At 40.6% G+C, this 15,675-nt stretch overlaps 1 long non-coding RNA gene across 2 annotated transcripts; it reads right to left on the bottom strand.

The window, feature by feature from the left end:
- Positions 1-2,834: 2,834 nt before the first annotated feature.
- On the bottom strand, positions 2,835-14,560 carry LOC110345339 (uncharacterized). Of its 2 annotated transcripts, XR_015444270.1 has the most exons (5): positions 13,736-14,560; positions 7,511-9,974; positions 7,224-7,422; positions 5,993-6,931; positions 2,835-5,803 (listed from the first exon to the last, which is right to left on the bottom strand). It is a non-coding gene; the product is annotated as an uncharacterized LOC110345339 (long non-coding RNA). The 2 variants fall into 2 exon arrangements; XR_002388625.2 differs by having other exon boundaries at positions 5,993-7,422.
- Between the last annotated feature and the right edge of the window lie 1,115 nt (positions 14,561-15,675).

Here is a 15,675-nt window from a genome sequence, read left to right as displayed (position 1 = left end):
TGGCAAAATTTAAAGATAGTAAGAGCACCAAATGCTAGTGGAAATGCGGAGATACTGTTATACACATTGCTGGTGAGGATATAGAAATATTAGAATCACTGTGGAAAAAGCTTGGAGTTGCTTCAAAAACTAAACATGTAACTTCCAGATTGCCAGCAATTACACTGCTAGGTTTTTATTTTAGAGTAGTGAAAACATATTTACTTCAAACCCTGTATTTGGATGTTTATATCGTAGCTTTAGTCATAAGATCCCAGGACTGGAAACACCTAGATGTCCTTCCTTCAACAGATGGAGTAAACACTGTCGTACCTCTGCCCACACCATGGAACATGACTTAGCAATAACAATTTGTATGCATCTGCAGAGAATAATGCTCTTTTTTTAAAGGCAATTCCAAAAGTTTATATAGGTTATGGTCTCACATATGTAACAGTCTCGAAATAATGAATTATAGAAATAAAAAACACCATAGTGGTTACCAGCAGTGAAGGAAAGGACCCTCACAGGAAAATCTTCTGCCTTTGACTCTACCAATGTCGTGTTCTGGTTGTGGCAAATCATATGCCAGTAGTTCTGGGTGATGTTCACATGGGGAGAAAACCAAGAAAATGATATCTGCAGTCTATATTATTTCTTACAGCTGCAAGTGAATCATAAATTAAAAACAAACCAAATCAGATTTTTCTTGTTGAAAGAAGGATATTGGTGGAAAAGTTACGTAATCTGAATAAAGATATATTTAATTAATAGCAATGTTATCAGTGTTAGTTCTTGATTTTGACAAGTATATGGTGATTGTGTGAGACATTAACATTAGGGAAAATTGACTATTAGGAGAAATCGAATAAAAGATGTCTGGTAACTCTGTGTATGATTGTAACTTTCCTAAAGTTATTCTAGAATAAAATATTTACTTTTTATTAAAAATATAGCTCATTGTTTAAAGCAAAAACACCAATAATGTAACATAACATTTATAAAATATATGGAAGTAAAAAATATGCCAACAATTGCCTGAAGGATAGAAGAAAGAAATGGGTGTATTCTGTCGTGAGACTTAAGCATTATATAAGAAGTGGTTTAATATGTTTAAGTTAGACTATGGTATGTAAAAGATATAAAGTGTAAACCCTAGGGCAACCACAAAGTGAAACAAATAGGTATAACTAATCAGCCAAAATTAAAACCAAATAGAATTTAAAATATGATCAATTATTTTTTGGTACCGGAGATTGAACTCAGGACCTTGCCCTTGTGAGGCAGGCATGATGCCACTGAGCTAAATCCCTGGCCTAAAATATGATCAATTTAAAATACAGCAAAGCAAACAAAACAAAGAACAAATGGGACTCAGAAAACAAATAGCAAGATAGAGTTAATGGCAAAGCACAGCAATAACTGCATTAAACATGAATGGTCAAAAACAAAATCAAAAGGCAGAGATTGTTAGGTTGAATTTAAAAAGTGAAGACACAAGTATGTGTTGTCTTTTAAGACTAATTTTATAAAATATAAAATATAGATAAATTTGAAGTAAAAAGTAGAGAAGATATTATTATTATTATTATTATTATTTCTTATGAGAAGATATTTAAGAGAAAACATTCAAAAGAAGTTTAATAGATTGTTGATATCAGACAAAATCATAGATGGATAATTAGGGAATAAACAGTTGTCTCTTGGTATCTGTTGGGTAATTGGTCCCAGGGCCTCTCACAGACACCAAAATCCACAAATGCCCAACTCTCTGATACAAAATGGCATAGTATTTGCAAATACCCTATGTACATACTCTTGTACACTAAATCATCTCCATATTACTGATAAGACCTAACACAATGTAAATGCTATGTAAAAAGTTGTTATACTGTGCTGTTTTGGAAATAATTAAAAGGAAAACAGTCTATACATATTTAGTATAGATGTGATTTAAAAAATATTTTCAATCCACATTTGGTTGAATCTAGGCATGTAGAACTCGTAGACATGGAAGGATATTTGAATTACCAAAAATGAAGAGTAATAAAAGGATCGATTAATCAAAATGATATTACAGTTTTAAACGTGTATTCATTAATAGATTTTCAAAATATCTAAGCTAAATTATATAACTATAAACAAACCCATAATTATAGGTGAGGAATTGATAGGCTTAGTAGACAAAAAGCTTCATAAAAATGTAGAAAATATAAGCAATCTTATCAAACACCCTGGCTTAAACGATATTACCAATACCAGAATGAAAGATATCACTATAAAGTCTATAGATGTTAAGAAAATATTAGGGACAACTTTATACCAATAAGTTAAGCACACTAGATCAAATATATAAAGTATTTGAAGGCAAAATTACCAAGACTGGCTCAAGAGAAAACAGAATATCAGATTAGTATCGTGAATATAGAATTCATGGTATATATAGGTTAATTATATATTATCATTGAAATTTCAGTTTTAAAACTTACAAAGAAAACTACTATTTGAATAAATTCTAAAAGTATAACTTTTGGAAAAGAAAGAAAAAAACACTCTTAGATTCATTATGTTAGGTCAAAATTACTGTTACAAAATCAGACAAAAATATTGCAATGAAAAAAAGCTGCAGACAGATGACTCCAATGAGTATAGAGACAAATATTCTTAGCAAAATTTAGCAAGTTAAATCTAACAATACCTGAAAAGGATAATGCCTCATGATCTACTAAATTAACACCATGAAAGTTAGAACTTTTAACATTCAAAAAGCAATAAATGTAACTAGTCTTAACAATAGACTAAAACTGAAGATATAATTATTTTAATAGATGTAGAAAAGGCATTTATTAGCATCTAATATTTATTCATAACAAAAACTGTCATCAAATTAAGAAGATGGAAATTTCTGTAAACCAATGAAGGTCATTACCAAGAAGTTACAACTCACTTCATACTTAATGGTGAAATTCTGCATGTTTTCTTCCAAAGATTAGAAATAAGTAAAAAAGTTTGCTTGTACCGCTTCTTCTAATCTTTATAATAGAGTAATAAGAGAATAAAATGTTAATAAATGACATATGGATTCAAAAAGAAAAAATACAGTTTTGGCCAGTGATTTAGCTCGGTGGCACTGTGCCTGCCTCACAAGTGCAAGGTCCTGAGTTCGAACCCCGGTAACAAAAAAAAAGAAAAAATACAGTTTGGCAGATGACACGACTTTATACATATTTGCTTTTATTCATATGAAATTACAGAAAAGACAAACTCTAATAGTGACAGGACCAGGTATTTCTTAGGTTTAGAAAGATTGCATAAGGGAATCTATTGGGTGAAGAAAATTTAAAAGTAATTATGTCCTTACATACCATCACTATACAAATAGAAAATGATAACTGTGAAATCCTTTATAACAACAGTCAAAATGTGACCTAAACACAAACCCTTGAAATATGTGTAAATACAGCAAGATAATATGAGATACTTTAATAATTGATAACAAAAATGTAAATAAATTAGGAGCGATCACTGAAGATGGGATACATGGAGATAAAACTCTCCCTCAGTGAAAATAAAATTTCAAGGCTGTTCTGTCTAATATCATAAATGAAGTTGTCTCAAAAGTTAATAAACTAATGCTAAATCTGCTAGAGCAGGGCTATGTCACTTTTTCTACATGTTTATCAATATTTATCGAAAAATGCATTTATGAAGAGTGAGGTATTTGAATATGGATAAAGCACCCGTGACACAGTGCAGTACGTGCAGGAAAAGTCCTGCCCATGTGGATGCAGCCTGTCACCCTGCCATGGAGCTGGCATTTTAAACCAGTGGGGCAAGCATAGTCTAATCAATGAATAATGCTACAATTACTGATGATTTATGGAAAAATAAAATGATACTTCATCCCACACCATTCACAAGCAAAGCAATTCTAGGTATATTTAAAACTTAAAGGGCCAGGGATTTAGCTCAGTGGTTCTGGCACCTGCCTTGCAACTGCAAGGTCCTGAGTTCAATTCAAAAAACTTAAATGCAAAAATAAAAATGCATTTTCAGAAGAAAATATAGAAAAATATCCTTATAAATTTGTAGTAGTAAAAGGAGTTCCAGAATAAGATACATACAAAAAATCATAGAGGAAAAGATTGATAAATATGACCCCATTAAAATTAAAAATTTCCATACAACCAAAAATATCATAAAGAAAATTGAGAGAATTTCTGACACATAAAAATTAGTAACTAGAACATAAAAATCCCCCTTCGACTCTAAGAAAAGAAACAGAAAAACAGAAGACATATTTGAACCAGAAGTTCATAAAAAGCAGAGCTATGAATTGTCAATGAACATATGAAAAGAAGTTCAACCTCACTTGTATTAAAGGAAATATAAATTAGAAGCAGAAAGCGTTGATTAAAACTACAGTGTTGGGAATTGCGCTGGTGAGCATGACAGCTGGCACTTTGGGAGGCAATTTGGCATCTTCAGTACAATCAAGGACAGCAATAACCCAGTGATTCCACTCCTGGAAAATTTCTTGCAATATGTACTTAGATAAATGTGTTGAAGAATGCTCATTGCAACATTGTTTTTGACAGAAAAATTGAAAACAACTTAAATATCATCAAGAAGGATAAATAGACCGTAGTTTAGTCAGACAATAGAATGCCTTGCAGATAATAAAATAAATTTGTTCCAACATGACATCAATTTATTTTAAAATGTTATAAGAAAATAGCACGTTGCCTACAAATATGTACAGTTCATATATGAACTGTATAGACAAATCCAATTTGCATATGTGGGCAAGCACACAAAGTAATAACAGATGCCGATTACAGATACATGGCTACATAGTGCAACTATGAAAAGAATGTTAATGCCATATCACGAACTCCAGAATAGAAATTACTACACATGCCAAGAGGGAAGGTGAACAAATTCCTTTGAAAATAAATGTGAAAAAATTAATATTTGGTAAATTTTGATATTGTTTATTTAGTTTCTTGTATTATTTTCAATATTCTTTGTTCATCTGCAATTTTTTCTTAATTGCAAAAACAGAATTCTGCATGGATAAGATCCTTTAAATGTCTACACAGCCCGGATGGGGTGGGGCTCTGCCTGGGGGTCAAAGCAGAACATCATGGTTCTCAGTGAGTGAAGGTTAGGACTTCTGTCCTGGGAGTGGTAATGGGGCTGTGGCTGGTTTCTGATCTCCTTAAACCTGCACTTAGTTTCTTTGGCCTTCCCTACACCTGCACTAAATTCTCTTTGATAACGCATCCGCATAAGCATGATTCCCTGTGGTGACCCCACCTGCTTTCTGTGTGCGTGAGGCTATGCACAGAGTCTCTGGTAGCTTCACAGGTTTTATACACCATGAACAGAATTCCTGGGTAGCCCTCTCCTAGCAATGCCAGGCTCCGAAGAGCTCCCCTCCTATGCTGTCCTCCTGAGAGGGAGTGAGTCACTTTCCCTCAGCTGAACACAGAGGCACATCAGAGCAGACTTCCCAGCTGGGATGGAATCCTAGGCTAACTGTGCCCTTTATTAGCTGAGGCCTTGGGGAAAATCATCCACCTTCTCTGTTTCTTGGTTTCCTCTTCTAGAAAAATGAGGCTCTAACACCTTCCTCTAGGGTGATTATGAGGATTGCATGCAACAATTCACGAGCATGTATGCATTGCAGAGCCATGTGTAAGCACTGTCCTAGACACGATGCTGTTGCTACCTGCAGCCAGGTCCTGAGTCTGGTGGTCTCGCTCTGCCCTCTCTCACTGGTTTACTTCATCTCTGATCAGCCCGATTGTCCACGTCCTCTCTGCAGAGTCAGTGTTGTAATAAAAACAACAAACAAGTTAGGAAGAATTACCCTCCCATCTCTCTTGTAAATGTCGACAGGTTCCATCGTTATATTACAATCCCAATTAAAGAGAAATTCCCCTCGAAGCCATAAACCTAAAATGAAAAGAACTCTACAGGGATGCATAAGCCTCTTCCTTGAACAAACCTGCTATTTATCCTTTTTTTTGTCACTGCTTATGTGTGCTCAGATCCCCGCTGCACCACTGCTGCAAGCTGATGAAGAAGTAAAGCTCCGGCATCCATCCGTGGTCTGTCAAGATTTCACTTGTAACGAGTCTCCCATGGATTCGATTATTATTGGGTATTAATTATTAATGGTGTTTCCTGCAGGAGGCTTGTGGGCCTTCTTTCCCCTCAACCTCTGCTTTGAACTGGAATTAAAAAATAACCCAAAAAAATCTCCCCCAGAGGAGCTGGTGGAGAAGAGAATGGAGGGAACGCTGGCTGGGCCTCAGCACACTCTGCTTGGTATTCTGGGTCTGCCTCCTAATTACCGTAGGGGAGAAGGGGTGTGCTGTTGCTTGGCTCCTGCTGTGACCGCTCCCTCAGACCCACAAAGGAGGAGAAACCCTCTGCCTGCCTCCTTCCGGATCCTTGCCACCCCAGCCTTGTCTTTTTGGCAATTAATTTCCTCTGATGGTTACGTTAATTTTAATGGCTTCCTAATGATCAGAAATATTTGGCAGATTAACATCATTTAACTTTCGTCTCCCTGGGGGGCCAGTGAAGGGGAGGGGGCTAAGTAGTGTGAAACAGCTGGAAAGGAGAGAGTGAAAATCTGATTCCTGTGCTGAGCATGTCTATGGGGCACAAAGCGATGGACACCCGGAAAGCCTGGAGATCAGAAATGGGTCCCTAGCCCCACCCTGCATGGCTTCTCCTTTACTCACTGCCTACAGTCCATACGTTGCTTCCTAGAAATGTTTTAAAGATGGCTGCACCTGTCAGGGTGTCTGGAAGGCAAAGGCAGAGCAGATGTTGAGATTTGCACCATGAAAGGAAGAAATCCCGCCTCCTCTAGCAGAAAGGAGCGTGTTTCTGAGCGTCCTGAAGGGGTCCTTCCTCCATTGTCACTCTCCTCTTTCTTGGAAAGCAGCAGTCCCCGCATGGTGCCGCAGATGGAAAGATGAAATTTAATTTTACTGGTGTTCAATCAAAACAGAATAATGTGTTTAATATCCCTGCAGTGTAAGTGAAAGGGAGAGAGCCACGGACTCCTGGGAGGCGAGGGTTCTCGGCCGCGCTCTGATAGCTCCTCGTAGATATAAGCATAGACATTGCAGCAAAAAATACGGACAAAGCCAGGGTAAGACCCCTTTCCTCCCCCATGGTGCTACTTGAAGTTCAAGGCTTTCTGACAAAGGTATGGAACTTACCAAGAGAACAACTGAATTAATACAAAGGTAGTCAGGTGCCCTCGGCTTAATCCCAGATGTAATCCAGCGGGCGATTTGGCCATTGTGTCCCGGGAAGAGATGGTTGCTGAGTAGGGATGAAGCTCATCCAACTCAAGTTTCACTGAAATCCAGTAAGGAGCCACAAGGTTTTAAGTCCATTTATGGAATGGCAACAATCCTTAACACAAGGGTAAAAACCCGGAAATAAATATCCCAAAATGCTATAAGAGATTGAGTGAGGATATAGAGTTGTGGGCGATAATTACCTTTTGTGATCTTGTCCTAAATGTTTAATTCCATTATATATCTTATAATGATGGATGTATGTGCACTGAATGTACACTTGTGCGTAACATCCTCTACTTCTCATGTGCATCCAAATCACCTTGGGAGCCTATTAAAAATATGGGAGACTGGGTCCTATTCAGGGTTCCTAAAGTAAGTGAATAAATAAAATAAATGCACAACAATTACAAGCCCATCTTCCCCAATCTAGCCTAGGTCTCCAGGTCTGTTTGTCCACCATGCTTTCCTACAGTCTTCATTCTACTCACATCACCAACCGAGTTTATTCCAAGAGGCTGCTCCACTTCCTACACAAGTTTCCAGGAAACATGCTGTAGTCATGCATTCTTTCCGTAAAAAAATCTTTAAGTTCTATTTTTCTCTCTTGGATTTGATTTTAATATCCCAACAACAAAGCCCACGTCTGCCAGAATTCCCACTGGTTCCTCTGCGCTTGTCAGAGATGTAAACACTTTTATACTCCCAACAGCAAGGAAGAGTCTACACACGCACACACACACACACCTACTTGTGTTACTATTATGTAAATGCAGTTCATTCAGTAAGAAAAAAAAAACAAACTAAAGTTAATCAAATTTGTGGTTGATTGAATGAACCATTTGGGAGGATTTTCAAAAAACCTTTTACTTGGTATGTATCATTATTAGTCAATCAGTTAATACCGAGGATTTTAGCATGCAGCTGCAAAGAGGCATCTTTCTTATTTTAACTCTCTGGTGACAGCACAGCCATATAATATGATTTGCGCTGCTTAATTTCTGTAAATCAAGTTAATAATGATAATTGTACCAAATGAGAAAGAACACTCTCTTGGTTACAGTGCCATCGCAGGCACGGATGAGGGTGCATATGCACGCACTCCTGCACAATGACACACACAGAATACACATCAGCTAGCTCTGCAAACTGTTGCCACATTTGCATAGAGATGTGCTATCCCTGCTGGTGTGCTTCTTAGAGACACTGTCAGTGGGGCTGAATCCACTCCCTCCTTCCTGCCCAGATAACTGCAGGGCACTGCAAGAAAAAGCCAACACACTTCATCCTGTTTTTGTTAAGCAGGAGCTGTGGATGCAGCAGAGCCTGTCCTTTCCTCCACCTTCTGTCTTTGCTGCTGAATGACCAGCATCCACGGAGTCCACTGGCTCTTCTGCCAGGACCGGCAGCTGTCCACTTCGGGCCTGCATTGGCTCCCAGAGCTAGGGCACAGGATTGATTCCACAACGAACCAGATGCTGACTTCCTCAAGAAGGGTCTACCCAGTTGTCTGGCTGGGTGTGGAGGAAGCTCTTGAACTTGCACGCTGCCTGTTTCCCAGCCCAAGACTCTCCAGATAGGCAATGCTTGTTTACGACAACACCTTATGTCACCTGGCTCGTCCACATCCTGGGCCCTTGCACATGCACAATCTCCTCTCACCTATTCTAGTGGTAGGAATGCACAGTCTTTGCAACTCACATGTGATTCTGTGACATGCCAGGGATCTGGGCCGAGGACTGGCAACTTCCCATGGACCTGCATGGCCGGAAAGGATTTTCCTCAGCCCTCGCAGGATTGCTGGCTGGATCTAAAAAGAAAGCCGGCAAAGGCAGACTGACAGGAGAAACCCCTGTACATTCATTTAGTGCAGGTTGCACATGACACAGGAGCCTTCATAGGAAACGAAAGCCCAGACAGAGAGCCAAACGTGTACAGTTTTATGCTAGGTTTGGTGAGTGGTGCACTGCTATGGAGACTGAGCAAAGAGAATGCCGTAATGGTGACAACTTGGGGAATTTAGCAAGAGCTGTTCAGCTTCCTTTCTGTGACACTTTGTTGCCAGAGTCACGCGGGGACATGGAGGGGATGTGGTAGGCACCCCCCTCGGGGGTCTGATGACCTGCTCCATGGAGGATCAGAAAACCGCCTCTCTTCATACTCCCTTCAGGGAAGAAAGGTGAAGAAAGGTCAGGGAAAGCTCTCTGCCTTTGCCATTTTTCCAGATCCTCTCAGCTTTAAATACTCAGTTTGCCAAGACGTCATATTTTGGGATACCATCTTCTGAGTCCCATCAACACAACTCAAGATCCTCAGCGACTGGAAATGCGCTCCTTTTTCTCTCTGATCTCCAGGTCAAATCAGTGTCTGTTCAGCCTAGACTGAATGCATGCCAGCCCCGTTTCTTCCATGGATTATGTGGCCCCCTGGTCGTGAGTAGGGCCCATGTAACTCTACCTGAAGTTCCATCCTCATGAGAAGTCCTGGGAAAAATTTTGTCCTGAGAAAAGCTGACTGAAAAGTTTATGGAATCGTTTGCCATTTCTGGGCTTTTATCCTGTGCCCAGGACTTGATTTGTATTGTCTCAATTAATATGTGCAATGTCCGTGGAGCAGATGCATTTATTTCCACTTCTGAGGAATGGGAACTGAGGTCCAAGGTCACGTCTACAAGCAAAGAAAACAGGATTCAAACCTAGTTCTGTCTCCAACTGAAACCACTGGTCTTTTTGTCACATTTTGTGCTACTTTTCCTATTGGGAGCTGCACACGAGGGCAATGTTGCCTACTCTTCTCCTAAGGTCCAGCACACAGCAACTTTAGTCCTCTGGCTAATGGCAGCCGCATCCGACTCACTGTTCCCCACATTCGTAAAGCACATGTTGTCACCAAGGTGTGCTTCTCTGCCCCCTGACACTGCATGCCCATTGTAGGCAGCTGAGACAGCTCATCTACTGTAGCTCCATCCCCAGCTGGATGTTCCTCTGGAACACTAACTTTTCAACAACTGTTTATTGAACCAATGTACAAATGTGTAAGTACATCTACCCTAGGTCTGTGAAGGACGGAAGTTTGAAATTAGGGCTTAGAAAGCAGATATTCACTTGTTTCAGGGGCATCTGGATCCTGTGTTCTTAGGCTAATGGTGCCAACTTCACCACCCACTACCCCTCCCAGCCTCCCCAGTCTAGCATAATCTTAGCACTGCACACAGAGACTTATAACGGGATTTTTGAAAATGACAGAAAACCATTCCCTCCTCTTTGTGGCAGACTTAGCAAGCTATGACAGCTCCCTCCAAGCTCCTAAATTTCCACAGCTTCTGACAGCTTCCTCTGACTATCAAAGCCCAATCTTGTGATAAATACTCAATGTTCCTCAAACTATCCATGATGGGGAAAAATATTTTTTCTCCCAATTTGTCATAATGTGATACTTATGGAGAATAAAACATCACACATTTGGATATCATGGCAATGTCAAACTGACATCAAAGTTTCTAGATCTTTACTCTCAATTTCTTTAACTCTTTTAAGTAGCAGTGGCATGTGGATTGATGTCAATTTATCGACCGCACTTGGATGAGAACCAGCATAGATCACCAAGTTTAGATTTTCCTCTGTAAAGCAGCAGTGTTCAATAGAAATAGAATACAAGACACATACATAATTCTAAATTTTCTGGTAGCTGTATTAATAACAATGAAAAGAAACAGGTGGTATTAAATTGGCTGCTATATTTCATTTAATTCAGTAGGTCCCAAATACTAACATTTCAATACGAAATTAATATAAAAGTCATTAATAAGATATTTTATATTTTCTCTTTGGTACTAAGTCTTTGAAATCTAGTGTGTGTCTGTACTTAAACGTCATCTCCTTTTGGAGTGGGCAAATTGAAAGGGTGCGGTGGCCACATGTTGCTGGTGAGCAGGGGCAGCTCTAGAGCCCTCGCTGCTACCTCTCTTCCTGTCTCTAACTTGGTTTGGATTCCTCGTTGCACTGCAGAAAGTTATCCTCAAGCTTCAGAAAGGTCCCAGCTCCCCTCGACCCCTACATTTGGTTTCAGGAGTCTAGAATGAAACACAAGTCCAGGGAAGGCGACAAAGAAGACAAAGCGAGGACTTCCGGGAGACTCACACACAGGAGCTCGTGTGCAGTTCAAATACCACTCTATAAGGTGTCGGGCACAGGGGCTAGCTAGGTGGAGGATCTGCTGCATCCTGTCGGGCTCTTTATTTTGGATAGTTGGAACCCCCTGTTCTTAGATTCTAAAGACTCTAGGATTCCTTATAGCAGAGAAGAAGATTTCCAGATCTATACCCTACCCTGAGTTCAGCAATGGGCCAGCATCACTTCTAGTCAGCAATGCTAACTCCCAGGTCAGCAGTGAAAAACTTCCATCCTCCTTCTCCAGAGACTTAATTTCTGCCCAGAGAATAGATGATTGCATTTGTCTTCTTTCAGTAGTCACTACCAGACAATCTGGATGCTGATGTTTTTCTGTATGGGAACTCCATGACTCTCTGTAAGAACCATCGTGAGTATAGCACTGAATTGTGAAATTTGGCTGAGGACATGTGACCTATCCATTCTCTGTCTTAGTCCACCTTCATGTGCCCTTGCAGTGTTGCCATATATGTGCTCTGTGAACATGACTAGGCCTGGATTTCGACTGCTCAACCCCCAGTTCTGACAGTTGTTATCATTAAGAAGTATCTAGAGTCTCATAAAACTAACCTGGATAGAATGAGTTGTGTTTTTGTGATTGGTATTTAGACTCGAAAACCATGTTATTAAAAAATCAATTAGCAATAAAAAAATCTTTGCTCCCAGTTCCTTTCCATTTGCAGCATGGAAGTCATGGCTGGTTAGCAGCTGGGTGTCCTCGAGACATACTGAGCATTTCATTCATCACACATGACATTTGCATATTGCAAATACCATACTTTATGCTCATGCCTCCCAGGGCTGTCTAGAGACTATGATTGCTGCCTAATCCTCACATAAATCAATCCACCAGGGAGTGCACTTCTAAGCATGAAGAAAATCAAGGATTCCTCTGCCTTTAGACTCTTCCTGGGACCATCTCATTCTCTTCACATCCCAAGTAGATTCAGTACTTTCATTTTCTCTGCTTTCTTGTAGCTATTAAAATTCTATTAGCCATTTGTGAATATTATTTTATACCATTTGCATTTTCTCCAAGTTGTGAAAGTGACAGCTGCAATCATTTGTATGCATTTTGTGCGCAGGGTTTTTTTTTTCCTGTGGAAGAACAAAACCTTTCCTTTGTGTGAGCATGTATCCAAATAGAAAAATGGATTGTTTATAAATCCATTTCTCTTCCCCACATTAGCTTATTTGCTGAGGAGACAGAAACAGAAGATGTTGAAAGAGGGAAGGCAAAACATTTGATCTCAAATAACAAAGTTTGGTTTGCTTTTTCTCACTCTTGCTTTGCTGACTCTTAATCAAAGTTGACCTTATACTGCTGTTAGATGGTGTTCTCTGTCTTGAATCTGAGGGCCTTCGGGGGATTTTCCCTATTTCCCTACCACTCAATCTCTGCCTCCTTCCTTCATGTCTCATTAGGAGAAAAATACATGCAGCCAGGCTACTCCTTTCTTTTTCCCCCCAAAATGGGCCTCTTTCTTCTTTAGGGAATATGTAAAGTGGGGTGAAAGGACAGGAAAGCCATCTCATAGCTTATCATATGGGAAGCCATTGCTTCCGAAGGCAGGGCATGATGACCTGGAAGTAGAACTTGCTCTGTTTTGAGCATTACCTTATACATCATGCAAAACTCAAACACTGGTGAACTCTGATTAGAGTTTAAGCTGACTGGGGATGAAAGGCTCAAGTAAGTTCTTAAGGAGGTTAAGTCAGTGGGTTGTCAGCTAATCAGCTCTTTTGTGCCACACAAGGAACCAAGACCTCTTCCATCAGGCTTTTGGGAGGTGACCCAGTTGTGCAAGTCTTTCTTCTCTAACTGCCAGCTTCTCCTGATTCTAATTGCCTTTTTCTAACAAACCCTTGGGGAAACCTTTACTAATTCAAAGGCTAAAGTCTTCACCCTGATGTTAATGCAGGGAGCTGGTTAGTTTTCTTCCTAGGCTCTTCTTCACATCTAAAAGGAGTGAATGGGCTTTCTTCTGATGGGGTATGTGAAGTGAAGAGTGTTTGTTTTGACATACATACGTTTGTTCTTCCTACATAAAATTTCTATCTCAGTTTCTCCATAATAGCTTAAAGACAACACTTTCATCACTTAGACTGTACATTTTCTTCTAAAATTTCTTCTAAGCATGCACAGTCTATTGTAAGTGAAGATGCATACATTGCTTCTTTTGACCCAGTTTTGTCCTTTATAAAATTAGAACCCCTCTTTTTTGCTAACATAGCATATCACCCCATGCTTGGACTTACTGCCGTTCCTCATGGAATCTCTCTGAGCTGTGAAGACGTCTCTCTGAGGCACCTCTAATGGCTGGTCCACTCCAAACAGTTCTCTGACCTCCAAATTCTTCCCTGAGTTAGGGGCAGCAGTAGTTAGTCTGGCCACCTCTTTGTTTGGTAAAGTTGTAAAAGAAGGGAGTCCTTGGTAAAAAGAGACACAATGTAGATCAAAAGAATAGAAATAATCATTTTGCAGTGCTCATATAAAGAGAATTGAGTGCACCTGTTTCAGAACCTTGAGCCTTGTGCCATCCGGTAGAAAGCAAGAGGCTCTCTATGAGAAAGGCACGGTGAAGCAGGTCGCAGGCTTTGACAGACCCTAATATACTCTGACACAGAGTTATGTCCGCAGGAGGTAAAGCCGTGCCCGGAAAGAGAAGAGATCGGGCGTACAGAGCAGTCCTCTTTGCCTCGCCAAGCCCTTGGACCACGTGACTCCTTGGTCTCGGGCACGGAAAGAGGTCCGATGGCCTCTGACTCTGCTCTGTGGCCACGCCGGTGGCGAGGCTCTGACATCCCGCAGGGGTCTATGCCTTGGCTTCAGCCGATTTCCATGAAGGCCACTGACTGGAGTGAACGAAGGGAGGTGCCGGGGCGCCTGACGCGAGCAGAGGGCTCGGGGCGCGAGAGCTAGGGCTCCTCACCCTGCTGCACAGGAGCCTCTCGCGGGCCTTGACGGGCGGGATGCACGGTGGGGCCTGTGCCTGTGCCCTGTGGTTTTTCATGAAATGCTCTGTTCCAGAAACGTAACCGTTTGCGGTGCTCCACGAAGTTCCTACCAGACGCTTCAGCAGTGTTCTGTTAGCTCCGCCCTGCTTCTCTGCGCATGCTCCCCGGCGCAGGCCCCACCCCTACCCCGTAGGATCCTGCATAAACTGACTCCTCTGCAACTCGGTGCTCAGAAGTCAGAGTGGACGAGCTCCTGGGAGCCACCCGGCCAAGAAAGGTTTCTCTCCATCTCTACCAGTAACTTTGGGATTCTCGAGTCTTTAAATTGCTGTAGCTGTGGCACTTGAGCGGTAGCACTTGGCTGCAACCCTGAGCTGCTCCACTTGCCCCAGAGGCTTCACCTTAGTCTCCACTGTGCCACCAAACACGACAGAAAGACCGTCCTGGGGCCAAGCGTGGCCTGTGACCGCGAGAATGATCAGGTAACTAAAACTCAAGTGTCTTATGCAGTCACCCCAGGATTTGCTAATCAAGCTCAGCTCCTTTTACTAAAACATGAAAATTGCTCATTTCATATGTTGACATTAACTATGTAATATTTTAACGTGGCCAGGCTAATAAGCACTTTGTGCTGTGTTAAGGGGCAGTCACATCCTGGAGCAGGACAGTGATAGAAATAAATATTTATTGAGCTTCTACTAGGTCAGGCATCATTAGCTGACTGAGCTAGCTATTATTATTGCCTAGTTCCTTTGCTTTTTGACAACTGTAAAAGCTCAGAGTCAAATATTTTCCCAGAGTCCTTTGCAGCAAATGGTTACAGTGTGATAGAGTTTGACCAATGATATTTAAGCAGCAATTTGGTAAGAGCTCTTAGCATAAGGCTGCCAAAATTAGTAGAAAAAATATGGGACATTCAGTTAAACTTGAATTTTAGATAAGTCATGAATATTTAGCATAAATATGTCTCAAGCATTGCACTGGAAATACTTATCTTAACTTATTTGTTGTTTATCTGACATTCAGATCTAATGGCACATCCTGTATTGTACCTGACAACCAGTCCATGCTTATATGCTCGCTTTGAGCATAGCTCACAGCAGCCCCTTCCTTTTCTTTCTATCTTTAAGTCAATGTACAGTTGGCCCTCCATACTGGTGAGTTTCACATCCTTGGATTCAACCAGAGACTGAAAATGTTTGAAAAAAATTGTCCTATGCTTAACATGTACAAATTTTTTC

The sequence above is a fragment of the Heterocephalus glaber genome, unplaced genomic scaffold (assembly GCF_053883595.1).
Source record: "Heterocephalus glaber isolate CG9 unplaced genomic scaffold, H.glaber_assembly_v1.0 deba00001600, whole genome shotgun sequence".
In the NCBI taxonomy this organism is placed as follows: Eukaryota; Metazoa; Chordata; class Mammalia; order Rodentia; family Bathyergidae; genus Heterocephalus; species Heterocephalus glaber.
The sequence above is the reverse complement of the archived record's forward strand: the minus strand, read 5'-3'. Positions and strand labels throughout refer to the sequence as shown.